This window comes from Lepisma saccharinum, unplaced genomic scaffold (genome assembly GCF_977018435.1).
Source record: "Lepisma saccharinum unplaced genomic scaffold, izLepSacc3.1 HAP1_SCAFFOLD_162, whole genome shotgun sequence".
NCBI lineage: Eukaryota > Metazoa > Arthropoda > Insecta > Zygentoma > Lepismatidae > Lepisma > Lepisma saccharinum.
Window position 1 is genome coordinate 317,512 of NW_028142969.1, and position 24,598 is coordinate 342,109.

Sequence of the window (24,598 nt, forward strand, 5' to 3'; positions counted from 1 at the left end):
ATGAATTATGGATATTGCTATTAAAATAAATGGTAATAAAAAATGAAAGGCGAAGAATCGAGTTAGTGTAGCACTATCTACTGCAAATCCCCCCCAAATTCATTGGACTAACGTAGTCCCTAAATATGGAATTGCCGAGAGTAAATTAGTAATTACTGTGGCACCTCAAAATGATATTTGCCCTCATGGTAATACATATCCAACAAATGCTGTTGCTATTGTTGCTAATATAATTATAACCCCAATAGATCATGTGTGAAAATATAAGTAGGATTCATAATATATTCCTCGTCCAACATGTATATATATACAAATAAAAAATATGGAGGCGCCATTAGCATGAATAGTTCGTAGTATTCACCCATAATTCACATCTCGGCAGATGTGTATTACTCTAGAAAAGGCTAAATCTGTTCTTGAAATATAATGTATTGCTAAAAAAAGACCTGTTAAGATTTGGATTGAAAGACATATTCCTATGAGTGAGCCAAAATTTCATCAATAATAAATATTTAGTGGGGCTGGCAAGTCTACTAATGCATTATTTGCTAATTTGAGTAGAGGGTGATAAATCCGTGCTGGTTTTGTCATTTGTAATTATTTAATTATTTTTAGAGGCCCATGTGAAAGTCTAGTAATTTTTACAATTGCAATTAATGTAATAAATAGATATACTACTGTTATAGTAGTTATTATTATAATGGATTCATTGTATAATTTTATTCCTGGTAAGGGTGGTGTACTTCTTCAGGTTGTATAAGTATCTATATTTTGTAGTATTGAGGGGGTTAATAATGGGTCTATTATTATTAATATAAATAAACATAATAATATTAAAGTTACACTCATAATTATTATTTTTGTTCTTATTTTAAATATTTCATTTGGTGTAAGTCTTGTTGTATAAATAAATAGAACTAATATTCCTCCTAAAAATACTAGAAATAATACATAAGAAAGTATGTGGATTTTAAAAATGTGGATATTGTTAGGCATGCAGTAATAGTTTGTATAATTAGTGTGATCCCCATAGATAGTTAATGTGTTATATATAATATTATTAGTGCTAATATTAATATAACAGTAATTAGTATTAATTGTATTTTAATATCAAGGGGTAGTTTAATAAAAATATTGGCTTTGGGAGCTAATGATGATGTAATTATATCTTCCTTGATGATTTTAGAATTATTAATTCATTAATGATTTACAAGACCATTGTTTTTATTAAACTATAAAAACTTATGTTAAGAGTATTATTTATATTATTTATTTTATTTACTAGATTTTTATGCTTTATTTCTCAACGTAGGCACTTATTAGTAACTCTATTAAGACTTGAATTTATTGTGTTATCCTTATATTTATATATAACTTATTATTTTATTAATAATCAGGAAGAAGCTTATTTTTGTTTATTATTTATTTCGTTTTGTGTATGTGAGGGGGCTCTAGGTCTATCTGTTATAGTATCAGTTACACGTACTCATGGTAATGATTATTTTAATTCTTTTGTATTATTGAAATGTTAAAATATATTTTTTATTTTATATTTTTAATCCTTTTGAGATTTAATAGTTCTTTATGAATGGTGGTTCAAATTTCTATTATTTTTGGTTGTTTTTTGTTTTTATTAATAGTATGATTTGGTATCGGAGTATGGGGGGCTGGTTATTTTATTGGCTTAGATGTGATGTCTTACTCTTTAATTTTGCTTAGCATTTGAATTATTTTTTTAATAATAGTGGCTAGAAATAGTATTATATCTATTTATTTTTATCCTTGTAGATTTATATTTTTGTTAATTATTTTATTATTATTGTTAATATTAACTTTTATAAGAATATTTTTTTTTTATTTTATTTGTTTTTTGAGGGATCATTAGTACCTACTTTATTTTTAATTTTAGGGTGAGGGTATCAGCCAGAACGAGTACAAGCGGGGGTATATTTACTTTTTTATACATTACTTGCTTCTTTACCTCTTTTGGTTGGTATTTTTATGTTAAATTATAAGGTGGGGGGTTTATATATATATATATTTAGATATATTAATATTGATATATTAGAATGGTGTTTGCCTTTTTAGTAAAAATACCTATATTTTTGGTTCATTTGTGATTACCTAGGGCTCATGTTGAGGCTCCAGTTAGTGGGTCTATGATTTTGGCTGGGATTTTATTAAAGCTCGGAGGGTATGGGATTTTGCGAATTATTTCTTGTATTGAGAGATTAGCTGTTAAATATAATATTTTTTGATTTGGTATTAGCATTGTTGGAATTTGAATAATTAGTCTTGTTTGTATACGTCAAATTGATTTAAAGGCTTTGGTTGCATATTCATCTGTAGCACATATAGGTCTTGTTTTGATGGGGATTATAACTATAGGGGCATGAGGAATAAATGGTAGTCTTACTTTAATAGTAGCACATGGTCTTTGTTCTTCTGGAATATTTTGTCTAGTAAATATTACTTATGAACGATTAGGTAGTCGTAGTATATTAATTAATAGGGGGATAATTAGTTATATTCCTAGATTATCTTTATGATGATTTATATTGAGAATTACTAATATAGCTGCCCCCCTTCTATTAATCTGTTGGGTGAAATTAGTCTATTAAATAGAATTATTGGGTGATCCTACTTTAGTTTTGTAGGTGTTGCATTACTCTCCTTTTTAAGTGCTGGTTATACTTTACATTTATATTCTTACACTCAACATGGAATATACTACTCTGGTGTATTTTCTTGCTGAAGAAGTAACATTCGTGAATATTTATTATTATTTTGTCATTTATTTCCATTAAATTTTTTAATTTTTTTTTGTTCTCCAATATTTCATTGAATTTAAATTATTTAAGTAGTTTAAGTAGAATAGTAAGTTGTGGACTTACTGGTAGCTAAAAAGTTCTTAGATCAATGGTTTTTAATTTTTTTATTACAAGTATAGTATCAATTATTTTATTAATTAGTAGAATAATTTTATTATTATTAGGGATAATATTTTTAATTAGGGATATTACAATTTTTATTGAGTGAAATATTGTTAATTTGAATAGTTCTAGTATTATCATAACAATATTATTTGATTGAATATCTTTAATTTTTATAGGATTAGTTATATATATCTCTTCTATGGTTATTAATTATAGAGGTTCTTATATAGAAGGGGATTATAATATAAATCGATTTATTATTTTAGTTTTATTATTTGTCGGGTCTATAATGTTTTTAATTATTTCTCCTAATATTATTAGAATTATTTTAGGATGGGATGGTCTAGGACTAGTTTCTTACTGCCTAGTAATTTATTATCAGAATGTTCGTTCCTATTCTGCTGGAATATTAACTGCTTTGTCTAACCGAATTGGTGATGTATTTATTTTATTATCTATTGCTTGAATATTAAATTATGGTAGCTGAAATTATATCTATTATTTATGATTAGTTTCTGACTTTGATATAATATTAATTACTAGATTTATTATTATTGCTGGGATAACAAAGAGTGCACAAATTCCATTTTCTGCATGATTGCCGGCAGCTATGGCTGCACCCACCCCAGTTTCTGCATTAGTTCATTCTTCTACTTTGGTTACTGCTGGAGTTTATTTATTAATTCGTTTTGGAGATATACTGATATATATACTGTTTTTGGTAGGATACTCTTATTACTGTCAGGGTTAACTATATTTATAGCTGGGGTTGGTGCTAATTTTGAATATGATTTGAGGAAAATTATTGCTTTATCTACATTAAGACAACTTGGGTTAATAATGTTAACATTATCTGTGGGGTTAAAGGAGTTATCATTTTTCCATTTATTGACACATGCTATATTTAAGTCTTTATTGTTTTTATGTGCCGGTGTAGTTATTCATGTAATAGGGGATGTTCAGGATATTCGTTAATTATTTAATTAATTAATAAAATACCAATAACTATTTCTTGTATAATAATTTCTAGTCTTGCCTTATGTGGAATACCGTTTTTGGCTGGGTTTTATTCTAAGGATTTAATTTTGGAAATATTAAGTATATCTTCTTTTAATTTAGTAATATTTGTTTTATTATGAGTTTCTACGGGTATAACTATAGCCTATAGTTTTTGATTAAATTATTTTTTAGTTGGTAAATCTTATAGAGGTATATCATTTCAATTCTTTTCAGATGATGGGGGATGAGGCATATTTAAAGGTATGTTAGGCCTATTATTCTTATCTATTGTAGGTGGTTCTGGGTTAATATGATTAATATTTCCTTCTGTTTTTGTTATTATTATCCCACTTAGTTTGAAAATAGGGGCAATTATATGTATTTTATTGGGAGGGTGAATTGGGTATAATATTACATCTTTCTTGTTCGAAATTTATCCATTTTTTAATAATAAAATAATATATTATTTATTAGGGGGGATATGATTTTTACCTTATTTATCCTCTGGTGGATTAATTGGTAGTTCATTTATTACTGGAGGTCTATATATTAAGGCTGTTGATTATGGATGAAGTGAACTTATGGGGGGACAGGGAGTCTATAAATATATAAGGAGTGGTTCTTTAAATATCCAATTAATACATTCTAATTATTTTAATATTTATTTTATATTTTCATTTTTAATAGTAATTTTATTAATAATTTATATGTGTTTATATAGCTTATAATAAAGCATAATATTGAAGTTATTAGGAAAGATAAAATAATTCTATAGGCATTTCTTGAACTTATTTAAAGTTCAGCTTTATCATGAAAAGATAATGTAATTTTATACTAAAGAAATAGTGTGAGAGTATTAATGGAGTTTCACCACTAAAGATGGAAGTTAGCAGCCCCCACTTAATAATATACCCCTTAACTGAGGAGATAATCCTAATTTTATTATTAACATTAATATGCCGCCTTCCTTTGGCTTCAGTCAAATAAGCAAGGGTAATATATACCAATTTATTCAGGTCGAAGCTGATTGCTTTTGCTTCTTGCTCAATAAAGTAAATTGAACTATTCAATACCTTTTGAATGCAACTCAAATATTATTATTAACTATTACTCTAGCATGCTCATTCTAGTGATCCTTGGGTTCATTCATGATATAAACCTAAAAGCAAGATTAATAGGAATAGGAGTCTAACACATATTCAATATATTAGTTTTGAATTAGTAATAATAACTGTTATTGGTAATAGTAATACAATTTCTACATCAAAAATTAGAAAAATTACTGCAATTAGAAAGAATTTTATAGAGAATGGAATTCGTGCTGAGGATTTTGGGTCAAATCCACACTCAAACGGTGATCTTTTTTCTCGGTCTGTAATTATTTTTTTTGATAGTAATGTGGATAATATTATTACAATTGAGGTAATTATTATAATTAATAATGAGGTACTTATGATTATATTAATTGTTTACTTTATTTTATTATAATCTTTTTAATTGGAAGTTAAGCGTACTTTAAATATACTAAGTAAATTATCTACCTCATCAGTAAATTGAAATATAAAGGAATAATCATACTACATCTACGAAATGTCAATATCAGGCTGCTGCTTCAAATCCGAAGTGATGTGTTGGTGAAAAATGGCATAAGATGTGTCGAGCTAAACATACCCCTAGGAATGTTGATCCAATAATAACATGTAACCCATGAAATCCTGTTGCTATAAAGAATGTGGATCCATATACTGCATCAGCGATAGTAAAGGGGGATTCATAATATTCATATGCCTGAAGAATAGTAAAATATATTCCTAATATTAGTGTTAATATAAGGGCTTGCGTTGTATGTGAGTGGTTTTTTTCTAATAACCCATGATGGGCTCATGTTACTGTTACTCCTGAGGCTAGTAAAATTGCTGTATTTAATAAAGGATCTTGTATTGGGTTAAATGGAGTAATTCCCCTTGGTGGTCATAATATCCCCAGTTCAATTGTTGGGGATAATCTTCTATGGAAAAATGCTCAAAAGAAGGATACAAAAAATAATACCTCTGAGATAATAAATAGAATTATGCCCCATCGTAGTCCTATTATAACTTGATTTGTATGTAATCCTTGATATGTTCCCTCTCGTGAAATATCTCGTCATCATTGAATTATTGTAAGAAGTATAGTTGTTATTCCTATTGATAATAGAATTATATTTTGTTGGTGAAATCATCTAATTATCCCTGTTGTTAATATTATTGCTCTAATAGCTCCTGTTGCTGGTCATGGGCTTTGATCTACTAGGTGATATGGGTGGTTTTGGTTTGCTGACATTGTTTATTTTGATTCTCTAGAATAAATAGCAATTAATAAGGCAAATACATAAGATTGGATAAATGCTACGGCTGTTTCTATAATAATTAATATAATTTGTGCTAAAATTAATATTGAAAGTCCAATAATTTCTAATATTGTTCCTGTATTTCCAATTATTGATATTATTAAATGTCCAACTATTATGTTTGCTGCTAGTCGCACTGATAGAGTTATTGGACGAATTAGATTTCTAATTATTTCAATACCTACTATAATTGGTATTAATAGTGCTGGCACACCTTCCGGTACTAGGTGTGCTAATATATGTTTTGTATTATTGATTCACCCAAATAATATAAATGATAATCATATTGGTAGGGCCAGGGTTAGGGTAAATACTAAGTGACTTGATCTAGTAAATACATAGGGTAGTAATCCTATTGAATTATTAAATAAGATTATTGAAAATATACTAATAAATATTAGGGTTCTTCCCTGGTGACTAATTATCCCTAAAAATGTTTTAAATTCTTCATGTAACTTTATTATTATTATGTTATATAATATAGAGGTTCGTGATTGTATTAATCAAAATGGGGCTGGGATTATTAATAATCCCAGGAATGTTCTTATTCAATTTAGTGATATATTTATAATTGATGATGTTGGATCGAATGATGAAAATAATCTTGTTATCATTTTCAGTATTTAATTTTTGGTTTATTTTCTATTTTAAAGTTGTTACTATTTAATAATTTATTATAATTATAATAATTGATGATTATAAATAGAAAATAAATTGATATAAATATTATAAATAGAATAATTCAATTTAATGGGTATATTTGTGGAATAAAAAAGTATCTATAAAGATAATTTAGGTTTGACATTCCTATGTTATAGATTAACTAACTCTTTTCATTAGAAGTAGTTGTTATATTACTATTTTGTGGTTTAAGAGACCATTACTTACTTTTCAGTCATCTAATGATTCTTGTATAATTTTTATTAGTCAATTAATAAAAGATTTGTGAGTTGTAGTTTCAACAATAATTGGTATGAATCTATGATTAGAACCACAAATTTCTGAACATTGTCCGAAAAATAAGCCAATTCGACTAATATTTACTCCTGCCTGGTTAAGTCGTCCTGGGGTGGCATCTATTTTAATCCCTATGGATGGTATGGCTCATGAGTGTAATACATCTGCAGATGTAGTTAGTACTCGGATATCTATGTTAATTGGTAATACTGTTCGATTATCTACATCTAATAATCGAAATGAGTCTATAGATATTTCATTTGTTGGGGATATATATGAGTCAAATTCTGCCCTTATAAAATCGGAGTATTCATAACTTCAATATCATTGATGTCCAATAGTTTTAAGGGTCAATGAAGGTTGATTAATTTCATTTAATAAGTATAATAAACGTAGAGAGGGTAGGGCAATAAAAACTAGGGTAATTGCTGGTATAATTGTTCATATTGTTTCTAATGTTTGTCCTTCTAAAAGTATTCGGTTTGTTAATTTGTTATTAAATAATGATGCTATTAAGTATCCTACTAATACTGTAATTATAATTAAAATTAATATTGTGTGGTCATGGAAAAATATTATTTGTTCTATTAATGGGGAGGATCTATCTTGTAATCCTACTTGATTTCAGGTTGCCACTTTTAAGTAAGGGATATTCCTTATATTTGAAGCTTAAATTCAATGCACTTCTCTGCCACCTTAAAAATTAGTTGTTAGTAAGTAGTATTGGGAGTTCTGAATATGTATGTTCAGAGGGAGGTGACATTTGATACCATTCAATTGATGATGCTTGTTGTAGATTAAATAATGTTGGTCGGGCACTTGTCATACCTTCTCAGGTAATAAATATTATAATAATTACTGCTGTAAATGATAAGATTGATCCTAATCTTGAAACAACATTTCATATTGTATATGCATCTGGATAATCCGAATATCGTCGCGGTATTCCTCTTAATCCTAGAAAATGTTGTGGGAAGAATGTTAAGTTAACTCCAATAAATATTGAGATAAATTGAATTTTTAATCAATCTGGATTTATTATTACTCCTGTAAATAATGGAAATCAATGTACTAGTCCTGCTATAATAGCAAATACTGCTCCTATAGATAATACATAATGAAAATGTGCTACAACATAGTATGTGTCATGCAGCACAATGTCTAGTGATGAATTTGCTAATACTACTCCTGTTAATCCCCCTATTGTAAATAAGAAAATAAATCCTAATGCTCATAATATTGATGGAGAGTAATTAATTTGTGTTCCATGTAGTGTTGCAATTCATCTAAATACCTTAATTCCTGTTGGTACAGCGATAATTATTGTAGCTGCAGTAAAATATGCTCGAGTATCAACATCTATTCCTACAGTAAATATATGATGTGCTCATACAATAAATCCTAGGAACCCAATTGCTATTATTGCATAAATTATTCCAAGAACTCCAAATGTTTCTTTTTTACCTCTTTCTTGAGTTACAATATGTGAAATTATTCCAAATCCCGGTAGAATTAGAATATATACTTCTGGGTGTCCAAAGAATCAGAATAGGTGTTGATATAAGATTGGGTCTCCACCACCAGATGGGTCAAAAAATGAGGTATTTAAATTTCGATCTGTTAATAGCATTGTAATTGCTCCTGCTAGAACTGGTAGTGATAATAATAGTAGAACTGCAGTGATTACTACTGACCATACGAATAATGGTACTCGTTCTATGGATATTCCTATAGTTCGTATATTAATTACTGTTGTAATAAAATTTACTGCCCCTAGAATAGAGGATACTCCTGCTAAATGTAATGAAAAAATTGATAAATCTACAGAGGCTCCGGCATGTGCAATTCCTGCAGATAGGGGAGGATATACTGTTCAACCAGTTCCTGCACCACTCTCTACAATTCTTCCTGATAATAGTAGAGTTAATGATGGAGGTAGTAATCAAAATCTTATATTATTTAATCGTGGGAAGGCTATGTCTGGGGCTCCAATTATTAAAGGTACTAGTCAGTTTCCAAATCCCCCAATTATAATAGGTATTACTATGAAAAAAATTATAATAAATGCGTGTGCAGTTACAATCACATTGTAGATCTGATCATCTCCAATTAAACTTCCTGGTTGGCCTAATTCTATACGGATTAAGATACTTAATGATGTTCCAACTATTCCTGATCATACTCCGAAAATTAAATATATTGTACCAATATCTTTATGGTTAGTAGAAAATAATCATCGTTGCAAGAATGAGATGACTGAAGTTATAGGTGATAAACTGTAAATTTATTTGTGAGTTTAAAACTCTCTCATTAAATTTTGGCTTTATAGTTAAGAATAATAATTTTGAACTGCAATTTCAGGGTGATACATATATGTATTAAGGCCTAAAAGAGTACCCCTTATTTATGACTTTGAAGGTCATTAGTTTAAAATTAACTTAAGACCTTATAAAGATTTTATAGAGATATGTAAATTGGTTGGATTATAGGTAGTCCACATACTGAGAGAAAAATTGTAACTACTGATAATACTTGTTCTTTTAAGTTTAAGTAATGATATTCCATATATTAGTTTTATAATTTATTAAAATTGATGTAAGTGAGGTTCGTAAGTAATAATATAAGGTTAGCAACGATATGCTAATTAGGATTATAATTATAATTAATTGCTTAAAGTTGGTTGTTTGGATAATGACTATCCATTTTGGTAAAAACCCTAGTAGAGGTGGTAGTCCACCAAGAGATAATATTGATATGAATAAAGATATTTTTTTAATGGGCGGAAGTTTTAATATAAACAGTTGATGGACGTAGTATGTTTTGTTTATTGAAAATAACATAATGGTAGAGGTAGTTATAAGGATGTATAGTAAGTAGTAAATATGTTAACCATCTTCTGATGTTATTCTTAGAATAATTCATGATATGTGGTTAATTGATGAAAAGGCTATAATTTTTCGTAACGTGGTTTGATTTAATCCTCCAATTGCTCCAATAATTGCTGATGTTCTAATTGTTAAAATTAAAATTATGTTTAAATTGTCAATTACATAACTAAGCAATGTTGATGGAGCAATTTTTTGAATAGTTGTTATTACTAGGCAGTTAATTCATGTTATTCCTTCTATAACTTCTGGTATTCAAATGTGAAATGGAGCAGCTCCTATTTTTATTAATAAAGCTATGGTTAAAAGCTGGATCTGTATATTGAAGTTTGCAGCATTAATTATAATTAATGCTGCAGCCAAAATTATTGATGATGCTAATGCTTGAATTAGGAAGTATTTAAGTGATGCTTCTGTATTTCGTTGATTATTTGGTGTAGAAATTAATGGGATAAAAGATATTAGATTAATTTCTAAGCCTATTCAGGCTGCATATCATGAGGTGGAAGAAATAGAAAGGAGGGTTCCTATTGTGAGGGTCAATAGGAATATTATTTTCTTGGGGGTTGTGAGTATTAAAAAGGGAAGGATTAATTATAGACCTTCATATGTGGGGTATGAGCCCTCTAGCTTAATTAGCTTACCTTTTTATTATATTTTGGTGTATGATGCACTATGGGGTTTGATACCATTGGAGAAAGTTTAATTCTTTCAATTATAAAAATTCATTTTTGTTACAAATAAATTAATAAGAACATGTTAAATTTCATGTATACTTTACCCTATCATGGTAATCCTTTTTCAGACATCTTATTTATATATAAGTTATAATAGTGGGTTAATAATACTATTTATTAGACTTTTATTGTTATGATCAATAAGTAGAACCTATTTATTAAATAATATAAAATACTTCAGAATCCTTTTTAATTTTATCCAATTTTTTTTAAGTTTTTGTAGTCTAACTTAAAGTAATTGACTTAATTAACATGTCATTTTAATACTTATTGAGTCTAGAGAAAAAAGAAGTTAATATATCTATATAGAACACAATTTTGAGGGAAAAAAAATTGTGTTCTATATAGTATGGGAAAGTGAGTAAAAATAAAAAGGGAGGAAATTTTCGTGAGATAATTTCTAATTATAATTTAATTTAATATAATACATACTATATAATAATAAAGAACCTCTCTTTATATTTTAGAACTAAAGTTTTATTCTAGCTTAAAATTCCCTGGTTAAATTTTACATATGTATTTATTAAAGAGAGGGAAAATTTCCGCCAATTTTTTATGGGTTGAGACGGTGTATTTGAATTTAGTTCGCAGTGTGTGGTTTTGTTTAATTTTAATGTAAATTAGATTACAGGATTTTAAATTTTAATATTTATTTTGTCCGGCTAAATTCGTGCCAGCTGCCGCGGTTAGACGTGGGGACATAAGTGGAGAGTTGTTGGCTTAATTGTAGTAATAATTGATTTTTGGTTGTTTATATTTTATTTATTAGGTGAAATTTTTAATATAATTTGTTCTTTATTTTTATTAATTCTATAAAGGTGATATGTTAAACTAGGATTAGATACCCTATTATTATCATTGTAAATTTGGTTTGAGTAGTATTAGTTATGATCTTGAAACTCAAAGAATTTGGCGGTGCTTTATTCTATTTAGAGGAACCTGTCCCGTAATCGATATTCCGCGTTTTATTTGACCTATTATTGTAAAGTATCAGTTTGTATACCACCGTAATTTGAATATTTAAATATATATATTCTTTTTTTCTGTTGAAATATATTTCAGGTCAAGGTGCAGCTTATTAGTGGGTGGAGATGGGTTACATTATGTTGATTTGGATAATATATTGAAATTATATTTGAAATTGGATTTAATTGAAATTTTGTTTTAGAATAACATTTTGGTTTATTAGCTCTAGGGCATGCACACATCGCCCGTCGCTCTCATTTATATAGGTGAGATAAGTCGTAACATAGTAGGTGTACCGGAAGGTGTACCTAGTTTGAATATAATATCAAAATATTTCTGTTAGTTAGAATATTCATTTACATTGAGTAGTTAGTCGTGCAATTCGACATATTTTGATAGAAATTTTATTACTATTTGAATTTAGTTTATAAGTTGATTTTATATGAAAAGTAATTTTATTGGGGTTGGTTATATACTTAGTGTATATGAATTAGTTTGTTATAGGTTATTAGTACAGTGTTGGGATTTATTAAATATATGAAATATTGATTTTTATTATAGGAGATGTCAATAATCGTACCTTTTGTATCAGGGAGGATTAAATTTTAATTGAATATTCTATTTTCTCGAAGGGTGAGGAGCTAGTAGACTAATTTTAAGGTAAAAGTGTTATATTTTTCTGTTAAAATTGTTATTTGTAATAAAATGTTATTCGACTTACCTTATATCTAGTTATTAGGGAATTATATTTAATATAGCTTTGCATTTTAATATTTTTTATATTAATATATATATATATTATAATATTAATGTTTAGTTATGACTAGGGGGATGTGCTTCTGGTTAATATGTTGGTTATAACTTTATATTAAACTATTATATTTATTGGTTTGGAGATTGCTAATTTTTGTAATTTTGTTATAATTTATTTGAAATTTTATTAAGAATTTAGTTTGGTTTTACTTGCTTACTTAATTATATGTTTTAATTGGTTTTATTCTGAAATTATGATTCTATTTGTATATTTACTTAATTAATTAAAGGAATTAGGCAAAATTTATTCTCGCCTGTTTATCAAAAACATCTTTTCATGATTTTTATATGAAGTATAACCTGCCCAATGACATTTGTTTAATGGCCGCGGTATTTTGACCGTGCGAAGGTAGCATAATCATTAGTCTTTTAATTGGGGGCTAGAATGAATGGTTGGACGAGGAATAGACTGTCTTTAGTTAATTAATATATAATTTTACTTTAGAGTGAAAAGGCTTTATTTTTTTTAAGGGGACGATAAGACCCTATAGATCTTTATATTATTTTAATGATGTTTTGATTAGTAACATAATTATATATATTATTAAATAGTATTTCGTTGGGGTGATGGGAAGATAATAATTAGCTCTTTTTTATTTAATATTCAATAATTTTTGTTATTTGGATCCATTTTTAGTGATTTAAAGAATAAGTTACCTTAGGGATAACAGCGTAATCTTTCTTGAGAGATCATATCGACAGGAGGGGTTGCGACCTCGATGTTGGATTAAGATATCATTTGGGGGTAGCATTTCAAATTTGATGGTCTGTTCGACCTTTAATTTCTTACATGATCTGAGTTCAAACCGGCGTGAGCCAGGTTGGTTTCTATCTCTTAATATTAAAAGTGTTTTAGTACGAAAGGACCAAATACTTATATTATATATATAATATTGATTAATAATAATTACTATTATGGCAGAGAAGTGCATTGAATTTAGAATTCAATAATGAAGAAAAATTTCTTTTTATAGTAGATGATATCAGATTTATTTATTGGAGTTATTTCTTTTATTATTTTAGTTGTATGTGTTTTAATTAGAGTTGCTTTTTTTACTTTATTTGAGCGCAGGGTTTTAGGTTATATTCAAATTCGTAAGGGGCCTAATCGGGTTGGGATTTGTGGTATTTTTCAGCCTTTTGCTGATGCAGTTAAATTATTTACTAAGGAGCAAACATTACCTACTTTGAGAAACTATTATCCATATTATATATCTCCAGTTTTTAGTTTATTTTTGTCTTTGGTTGTTTTTCCATATCACACCTTATTATTTAATTTTTATTTGGGGGTATTTTTCTTTTTATGTTGTATGAGAATAGGAGTGTATAGAGTAATATCTGCTGGGTGGGCATCTAATTCTAATTATGCGTTACTTGGGGGTCTTCGAGCCGTTGCTCAAACTATTTCTTATGAGGTTAGATTAGTATTAATTTTACTATCTTTTATTTTTTTAATTGGTGGCTATAATTTACTTTTATTTAATGTTTTTCAGGATTATTTATGGTTTATCTTTATTGCTTTACCGTTGGCGTTAGCCTGATTGAGTTCTTGTTTAGCTGAAACTAACCGGACTCCTTTTGATTTTGCTGAGGGGGAATCTGAACTTGTTTCTGGGTTTAATGTTGAGTATAGCGCTGGTGGATTTGCTTTAATTTTTATATCTGAATATGCTAGTATTTTATTTATAAGTGTTTTATTTAGAAATTTATTGTTGGGGGGATACCACTTTTCTTATTTTTTTTACTTAAGGGTTATTTTTTTAGGATTTATTTATATTTGAATTCGAGGGACACTACCACGATTTCGTTATGATAAACTTATATATTTAGCTTGAAAAAGTTTTCTTCCGGTTTCTTTAAATTATTTATTTTTTTTTGTTGGTTTTAGGGGGTTGATTGTATCAATTTATATTTAGTTGCATAATAATTAGAATGTGAAGACTTCTAGAATATTTATATTCTATTTTATGTTTTCAAGACATACACTTAAAGTTTCAGTCAAGAAGTCATTTTTTTAAGATTTTATCTCATAGTAGTAGGGTTGCTGGGGATATAATGAAATATATAAAATATATAATTGTTAATACTTGCCCAGTAGTAATGTATGGAGTTTCTACGGGTCGGGCTCCAATTCAGGTTAATAAAATAAAGGTTGCAAATATTAATCAAAATAATACTTGATTTAATGGATAAAATTGTAGTCCACGAAAATTTCTTTTATGGTGTATTGGTATAATAAATAAAATTATAATAGATAATACTAGTGCTACTACTCCTCCAAGCTTATTTGGGATTGATCGTAGAATGGCGTATGCAAACAGAAAGTATCACTCTGGTTGAATGTGTACTGGGGTTACTAGTGGATTTGCAGGGGTAAAGTTTTCAGGGTCTCCTAGGGTTGTTGGAAATATTAATGAGAGTTGTATTAGTCTTAAAATTATAAGTATAAACCCTAATATATCTTTTATTGAGAAGTATGGGTGGAATGGAATTTTATCCATGTTGCTATTAATAGATAGTGGATTATTAGACCCAGTTTGATGCAAGAAAAGTAGATGAATTATGGATATTGCTATTAAAATAAATGGTAATAAAAAATGAAAGGCGAAGAATCGAGTTAGTGTAGCACTATCTACTGCAAATCCCCCCCAAATTCATTGGACTAACGTAGTCCCTAAATATGGAATTGCCGAGAGTAAATTAGTAATTACTGTGGCACCTCAAAATGATATTTGCCCTCATGGTAATACATATCCAACAAATGCTGTTGCTATTGTTGCTAATATAATTATAACCCCAATAGATCATGTGTGAAAATATAAGTAGGATCCATAATATATTCCTCGTCCAACATGTATATATATACAAATAAAAAATATGGAGGCGCCATTAGCATGAATAGTTCGTAGTATTCACCCATAATTCACATCTCGGCAGATGTGTATTACTCTAGAAAAGGCTAAATCTGTTCTTGAAATATAATGTATTGCTAAAAAAAGACCTGTTAAGATTTGGATTGAAAGACATATTCCTATGAGTGAGCCAAAATTTCATCAATAGGAAATATTTAGTGGGGCTGGCAAGTCTACTAATGCATTATTTGCTAATTTGAGTAGAGGGTGATAAATCCGTGCTGGTTTTGTCATTTGTAATTATTTAATTATTTTTAGAGGCCCATGTGAAAGTCTAGTAATTTTTACAATTGCAATTAATGTAATAAATAGATATACTACTGTTATAGTAGTTATTATTATAATGGATTCATTGTATAATTTTATTCCTGGTAAGGGTGGTGTACTTCTTCAGGTTGTATAAGTATCTATATTTTGTAGTATTGAGGGGGTTAATAATGGGTCTATTATTATTAATATAAATAAACATAATAATATTAAAGTTACACTCATAATTATTATTTTTGTTCTTATTTTAAATATTTCATTTGGTGTAAGTCTTGTTGTATAAATAAATAGAACTAATATTCCTCCTAAAAATACTAGAAATAATACATAGGAAAGTCATGTGGATTTTAAGAATGTGGATATTGTTAGGCATGCAGTAATAGTTTGTATAATTAGTGTGATCCCCATAGACAGTGGATGTTTTATGTATAATATTATTAGTGCTAATATTAATATATCAGTAATTAGTATTAATTGTATTTTAATATCAAGGGGTAGTTTAATAAAAATATTGGCTTTGGGAGCTAATGATGATGTAATTATATCTTCCTTGATGTTTTTAGAATTATTAATTCATTAATGATTTACAAGACCATTGTTTTTATTAAACTATAAAAACTTATGTTAAGAGTATTATTTATATTATTTATTTTATTTACTAGATTTTTATGCTTTATTTCTCAACGTAGGCACTTATTAGTAACTCTATTAAGACTTGAATTTATTGTGTTATCCTTATATTTATATATAACTTATTATTTTATTAATAATCAGGAAGAAGCTTATTTTTGTTTATTATTTATTTCGTTTTGTGTATGTGAGGGGGCTCTTGGTCTATCTGTTATAGTATCAGTTACAAGTACTCATGGTAATGATTATTTTAATTCTTTTGTATTATTGAAATGTTAAAATATATTTTTTATTTTATATTTTTAATCCTTTTGAGATTTAATAGTTCTTTATGAATGGTGGTTCAAATTTCTATTATTTTTGGTTGTTTTTTGTTTTTATTAATAGTATGATTTGGTATCGGAGTATGGGGGGCTGGTTATTTTATTGGCTTAGATGTGATGTCTTACTCTTTAATTTTGCTTAGCATTTGAATTATTTTTTTAATAATAGTGGCTAGAAATAGTATTATATCTTTTTATTTTTATCCTTGTAGATTTATATTTTTGTTAATTATTTTATTATTATTGTTAATATTAACTTTTATAAGAATAATTTTTTTTTTATTTTATTTGTTTTTTGAGGGATCATTAGTACCTACTTTATTTTTAATTTTAGGGTGAGGGTATCAGCCAGAACGAGTACAAGCGGGGGTATATTTACTTTTTTATACATTACTTGCTTCTTTACCTCTTTTGGTTGGTATTTTTATGTTAAATTATAAGGTGGGGGGTTTACATATTTATATATTTAGATATATTAATATTGATATATTAGAATGGTGTTTGCCTTTTTAGTAAAAATACCTATATTTTTGGTTCATTTGTGATTACCTAGGGCTCATGTTGAGGCTCCAGTTAGTGGGTCTATGATTTTGGCTGGGATTTTATTAAAGCTCGGAGGGTATGGGATTTTGCGAATTATTTCTTGTATTGAGAGATTAGCTGTTAAATATAATATTTTTTGATTTGGTATTAGCATTGTTGGAATTTGAATAATTAGTCTTGTTTGTATACGTCAAATTGATTTAAAGGCTTTGGTTGCATATTCATCTGTAGCACATATAGGTCTTGTTTTGATGGGGATTATAACTATAGGGGCATGAGGAATAAATGGTAGTCTTACTTTAATAGTAGCACATGGTCTTTGTTCTTCTGGAATATTTTGTCTAGTAAATATTACTTATGAACGATTAGGTAGTCGTAGTATATTAATTAATAGGGGGATAATTAGTTATATTCCTAGATTATCTTTATGATGATTTATATTGAGAATTACTAATATAGCTGCCCCCCTTCTATTAATCTGTTGGGTGAAATTAGTCTATTAAATAGAATTATTGGGTGATCCTACTTTAGTTTTGTAGGTGTTGCATTACTCTCCTTTTTAAGTGCTGGTTATACTTTACATTTATATTCTTACACTCAACATGGAATATACTACTCTGGTGTATTTTCTTGCTGAAGAAGTAACATTCGTGAATATTTATTATTATTTTGTCATTTATTTCCATTAAAGTTTTTAATTGTTTTTTGTTCTCCAATATTTCATTGAATTTAAATTATTTAAGTAGTTTAAGTAGAATAGTAAGTTGTGGACTTACTGGTAGCTAAAAAGTTCTTAGATCAATGTTTTTTAATTTTTTTATTACAAGTATAGTATCAATTATTTTATTAATTAGTAGAATAATTTTATTATTATTAGGGATAATATTTTTAATTAGGGATATTACAATTTTTATTGAGTGAAATATTGTTAATTTGAATAGTTCTAGTATTATCATAACAATATTATTTGATTGAATATCTTTAATTTTTATAGGATTAGTTATATATATCTCTTCTATGGTTATTAATTATAGAGGTTCTTATATAGAAGGGGATTATAATATAAATCGATTTATTATTTTAGTTTTATTATTTGTCGGGTCTATAATGTTTTTAATTATTTCTCCTAATATTATTAGAATTATTTTAGGATGGGATGGTCTAGGACTAGTTTCTTACTGCCTAGTAATTTATTATCAGAATGTTCGTTCCTATTCTGCTGGAATATTAACTGCTTTGTCTAACCGAATTGGTGATGTATTTATTTTATTATCTATTGCTTGAATATTAAATTATGGTAGCTGAAATTATATCTATTATTTATGATTAGTTTCTGACTTTGATATAATATTAATTACTAGATTTATTATTATTGCTGGGATAACAAAGAGTGCACAAATTCCATTTTCTGCATGATTGCCGGCAGCTATGGCTGCACCCACCCCAGTTTCTGCATTAGTTCATTCTTCTACTTTGGTTACTGCTGGAGTTTATTTATTAATTCGTTTTGGAGATATACTGATATATATACTGTTTTTGGTAGGATACTCTTATTACTGTCAGGGTTAACTATATTTATAGCTGGGGTTGGTGCTAATTTTGAATATGATTTGAGGAAAATTATTGCTTTATCTACATTAAGACAACTTGGGTTAATAATGTTAACATTATCTGTGGGGTTAAAGGAGTTATCATTTTTCCATTTATTGACACATGCTATATTTAAGTCTTTATTGTTTTTATGTGCCGGTGTAGTTATTCATGTAATAGGGGATGTTCAGGATATTCGTTGTATGGGGGGTCTAATTAATAAAATACCAATAACTATTTCTTGTATAATAATTTCTAGTCTTGCCTTATGTGGAATACCGTTTTTGGCTGGGTTTTATTCTAAGGATTTAATTTTGGAAATATTAAGTATATCTTCTTTTAATTTAGTAATATTTGTTTTATTATGAGTTTCTACGGGTATAACTATAGCCTATAGTTTTCGATTAAATTATTATTTAGTTGGTAAATCTTATAGAGGTATATCATTTCAATTCTTTTCAGATGATGGGGGATGAGGCATATTTAAAGGTATGTTAGGCCTATTATTCTTATCTATTGTAGGTGGTTCTGGGTTAATATGATTAATATTTCCTTCTGTTTTTGTTATTATTATCCCACTTAGTTTGAAAATAGGGGCAATTATATGTATTTTATTGGGAGGGTGAATTGGGTATAATATTACATCTTTCTTGTTCGAAATTTATCCATTTTTTAATAATAAAATAATATATTATTTATTAGGGGGGATATGATTTTTACCTTATTTATCCTCTGGTGGATTAATTGGTAGTTCATTTATTACTGGAGGTCTATATATTAAGGCTGTTGATTATGGATGAAGTGAACTTATGGGGGGACAGGGAGTCTATAAATATATAAGGAGTGGTTCTTTAAATATCCAATTAATACATTCTAATTATTTTAATATTTATTTTATATTTTCATTTTTAATAGTAATTTTATTAATAATTTATATGTGTTTATATAGCTTATAATAAAGCATAATATTGAAGTTATTAGGAAGGATAAAATAATTCTATAGGCATTTCTTGAACTTATTTAAAGTTCAGCTTTATCATGAAAAGATAATGTAATTTTATACTAAAGAAATAGTGAGAGTATTAATGGAGTTTCACCACTAAAGATGGAAGTTAGCAGCCCCCACTTAATAATATACCCCTTAACTGAGGAGATAATCCTAATTTTATTATTAACATTAATATGCCGCCTTCCTTTGGCTTCAGTCAAATAAGCAAGGGTAATATATACCAATTTATTCAGGTCGAAGCTGATTGCTTTTGCTTCTTGCTCAATAAAGTAAATTGAACTATTCAATACCTTTTGAATGCAACTCAAATATTATTATTAACTATTACTCTAGCATGCTCATTCTAGTGATCCTTGGGTTCATTCATGATATAAACCTAAAAGCAAGATTAATAGGAATAGGAGTCTAACACATATTCAATATATTAGTTTTGAATTAGTAATAATAACTGTTATTGGTAATAGTAATACAATTTCTACATCAAAAATTAGAAAAATTACTGCAATTAGAAAGAATTTTATAGAGAATGGAATTCGTGCTGAGGATTTTGGGTCAAATCCACACTCAAACGGTGATCTTTTTCCTCGGTCTGTAATTATTTTTTTTGATAGTAATGTGGATAATATTATTACAATTGAGGTAATTATTATAATTAATAATGAGGTACTTATGATTATATTAATTATTTACTTTATTTTATTATAATCTTTTTAATTGGAAGTTAAGCGTACTTTAAATATACTAAGTAAATTATCTACCTCATCAGTAAATTGAAATATAAAGGAATAATCATACTACATCTACGAAATGTCAATATCAGGCTGCTGCTTCAAATCCGAAGTGATGTGTTGGTGAAAAATGGCATAAGATGTGTCGAGCTAAACATACCCCTAGGAATGTTGATCCAATAATAACATGTAACCCATGAAATCCTGTTGCTATAAAGAATGTGGATCCATATACTGCATCAGCGATAGTAAAGGGGGATTCATAATATTCATATGCCTGAAGAATAGTAAAATATATTCCTAATATTAGTGTTAATATAAGGGCTTGCGTTGTATGTGAGTGGTTTTTTTCTAATAACCCATGATGGGCTCATGTTACTGTTTCTCCTGAGGCTAGTAAAATTGCTGTATTTAATAAAGGTACTTGTATTGGGTTAAATGGAGTAATTCCCCTTGGTGGTCATAATATCCCCAGTTCAATTGTTGGGGATAATCTTCTATGGAAAAATGCTCAAAAGAAGGATACAAAAAATAATACCTCTGAGATAATAAATAGAATTATGCCCCATCGTAGTCCTATTATAACTTGATTTGTATGTAATCCTTGATATGTTCCCTCTCGTGAAATATCTCGTCATCATTGAATTATTGTAAGAAGTATAGTTGTTATTCCTATTGATAATAGAATTATATTTTGTTGGTGAAATCATCTAATTATCCCTGTTGTTAATATTATTGCTCTAATAGCTCCTGTTGCTGGTCATGGGCTTTGATCTACTAGGTGATATGGGTGGTTTTGGTTTGCTGACATTGTTTATTTTGATTCTCTAGAATAAATAGCAATTAATAAGGCAAATACATAAGATTGGATAAATGCTACGGCTGTTTCTATAATAATTAATATAATTTGTGCTAAAATTAATATTGAAAGTCCAATAATTTCTAATATTGTTCCTGTATTTCCAATTATTGATATTATTAAATGTCCAACTATTATGTTTGCTGCTAGTCGCACTGATAGAGTTATTGGACGAATTAGATTTCTAATTATTTCAATACCTACTATAATTGGTATTAATAGTGCTGGCACACCTTCCGGTACTAGGTGTGCTAATATATGTTTTGTATTATTGATTCACCCAAATAATATAAATGATAATCATATTGGTAGGGCCAGGGTTAGGGTAAATACTAAGTGACTTGATCTAGTAAATACATAGGGTAGTAATCCTATTGAATTATTAAATAAGATTATTGAAAATATACTAATAAATATTAGGGTTCTTCCCTGGTGACTAATTATCCCTAAAAATGTTTTAAATTCTTCATGTAACTTTATTATTATTATGTTATATAATATAGAGGTTCGTGATTGTATTAATCAAAATGGGGCTGGGATTATTAATAATCCCAGGAATGTTCTTATTCAATTTAGTGATATATTTATAATTGATGATGTTGGATCGAATGATGAAAATAATCTTGTTATCATTTTCAGTATTTAATTTTTGGTTTATTTTCTATTTTAAAGTTGTTACTATTTAATAATTTATTATAATTATAATAATTGATGATTATAAATAGAAAATAAATTGATATAAATATTATAAATAGAATAATTCAATTTAATGGGTATATTTGTGGAATAAAAAAGTATCTATAAAGATAATTTAGGTTTGACATTCCTATGTTATAGATTAACTAACTCTTTTCATTAGAAGTAGTTGTTATATTACTATTTTGTGGTTTAAGAGACCATTACTTACTTTTCAGTCATCTAATGATTCTTGTATAATTTTTATTAGTCAATTAATAAAAGATTTGTGAGTTGTAGTTTCAACAATAATTGGTATGAATCTATGATTAGAACCACAAATTTCTGAACATTGTCCGAAAAATAAGCCAATTCGACTAATATTTAGTCCTGCCTGGTTAAGTCGTCCTGGGGTGGCATCTATTTTAATCCCTATGGATGGTATGGCTCATGAGTGTAATACATCTGCAGATGTAGTTAGTACTCGGATATCTATGTTAATTGGTAATACTGTTCGATTATCTACATCTAATAATCGAAATGAGTCTATAGATATTTCATTTGTTGGGGATATATATGAGTCAAATTCTGCCCTTATAAAATCGGAGTATTCATAACTTCAATATCATTGATGTCCAATAGTTTTAAGGGTCAATGAAGGTTGATTAATTTCATTTAATAAGTATAATAAACGTAGAGAGGGTAGGGCAATAAAAACTAGGGTAATTGCTGGTATAATTGTTCATATTGTTTCTAATGTTTGTCCTTCTAAAAGTATTCGGTTTGTTAATTTGTTATTAAATAATGATGCTATTAAGTATCCTACTAATACTGTAATTATAATTAAAATTAATATTGTGTGGTCATGGAAAAATATTATTTGTTCTATTAATGGGGAGGATCTATCTTGTAATCCTAAAAAAAAAAAATTATTCTTATAAAAGTTAATATTATGAAAATAATAAAATAATTAACAAAATGCCACCACAAGGATAAAAATAAATAGATATAATACTATTTCTAGCCACTATTATTAAAAAAATAATTCAAATGCTAAGCAAAATTAAAGAGTAAGACATCACATCTAAGCCAATAAAATAACCAGCCCCCCATACTCCGATACCAAATCATACTATTAATAAAAACAAAAAACAACCAAAAATATAAGAAATTTGAACCACCATTCATAAAGAACTATTAAATCTCAAAAGGATTAAAAATATAAAATAAAAAATATATTTTAACATTTCAATAATACAAAAGAATTAAAATAATCATTACCATGAGTACGTGTAACTGATACTATAACAGATAGACCAAGAGCCCCCTCACATACACAAAACGAAATAAATAATAAACAAAAATAAGCTTCTTCCTGATTATTAATAAAATAATAAGTTATATATAAATATAAGGATAACACAATAAATTCAAGTCTTAATAGAGTTACTAATAAGTGCCTACGTTGAGAAATAAAGCATAAAAATCTAGTAAATAAAATAAATAATATAAATAATACTCTTAACATAAGTTTTTATAGTTTAATAAAAACAATGGTCTTGTAAATCATTAATGAATTAATAATTCTAAAAACATCAAGGAAGATATAATTACATCATCATTAGCTCCCAAAGCCAATATTTTTATTAAACTTCCCCTTGATATTAAAATACAATTAATACTAATCACTGTTATATTAATATTAGCACTAATAATATTATATATAACACATTAACTATCTATGGGGATCACACTAATTATACAAACTATTACTGCATGCCTAACAATATCCACATTTTTAAAATCCACATGACTTTCCTATGTATTATTTCTAGTATTTTTAGGAGGAATATTAGTTCTATTTATTTATACAACAAGACTTACACCAAATGAAATATTTAAAATAAGAACAAAAATAATAATTATGAGTGTAAGTTTAATATTATTATGTTTATTTATATTAATAATAATAGACCCATTATTAACCCCCTCAATACTACAAAATATAGATACTTATACAACCTGAAGAAGTACACCACCCTTACCAGGAATAAAATTATACAATGAATCCATTATAATAATAACTACTATAACAGTAGTATATCTATTTATTACATTAATTTCAATTGTAAAAATTACTAGACTTTCACATGGGCCTCTAAAAATAATTAAATAATTACAAATGACAAAACCAGCACGGATTTATCACCCTCTACTCAAATTAGCAAATAATGCATTAGTAGACTTGCCAGCCCCACTAAATATTTCCTATTGATGAAATTTTGGCTCACTCATAGGAATATGTCTTTCAATCCAAATCTTAACAGGTCTTTTTTTAGCAATACATTATATTTCAAGAACAGATTTAGCCTTTCTAGAG

At 27.6% G+C, this 24,598-nt stretch overlaps 9 pseudogenes; 5 read left to right on the top strand and 4 right to left on the bottom strand.

Moving 5' to 3' along the window:
- The first annotated feature begins 7 nt into the window (after positions 1-7).
- LOC145982391 (NADH-ubiquinone oxidoreductase chain 4 pseudogene) lies at positions 8-2,845 on the top strand (annotated as a pseudogene).
- A 74-nt stretch (positions 2,846-2,919) lies between these two features.
- Positions 2,920-4,333, top strand: LOC145982392 (NADH-ubiquinone oxidoreductase chain 5 pseudogene; annotated as a pseudogene).
- A 1,147-nt stretch (positions 4,334-5,480) lies between these two features.
- Positions 5,481-6,257, bottom strand: LOC145982435 (cytochrome c oxidase subunit 3 pseudogene; annotated as a pseudogene).
- A 994-nt stretch (positions 6,258-7,251) lies between these two features.
- Positions 7,252-8,107, bottom strand: LOC145982393 (cytochrome c oxidase subunit 2 pseudogene; annotated as a pseudogene).
- A 5,552-nt stretch (positions 8,108-13,659) lies between these two features.
- LOC145982432 (NADH-ubiquinone oxidoreductase chain 1 pseudogene) lies at positions 13,660-14,598 on the top strand (annotated as a pseudogene).
- A 1,616-nt stretch (positions 14,599-16,214) lies between these two features.
- On the top strand, positions 16,215-18,084 carry LOC145982394 (NADH-ubiquinone oxidoreductase chain 4 pseudogene; annotated as a pseudogene).
- A 74-nt stretch (positions 18,085-18,158) lies between these two features.
- On the top strand, positions 18,159-19,660 carry LOC145982395 (NADH-ubiquinone oxidoreductase chain 5 pseudogene; annotated as a pseudogene).
- Positions 19,661-20,718: 1,058 nt separating this feature from the next.
- Positions 20,719-21,495, bottom strand: LOC145982437 (cytochrome c oxidase subunit 3 pseudogene; annotated as a pseudogene).
- Positions 21,496-22,489: 994 nt separating this feature from the next.
- On the bottom strand, positions 22,490-24,197 carry LOC145982396 (cytochrome c oxidase subunit 2 pseudogene; annotated as a pseudogene).
- Positions 24,198-24,598: the final 401 nt, after the last annotated feature.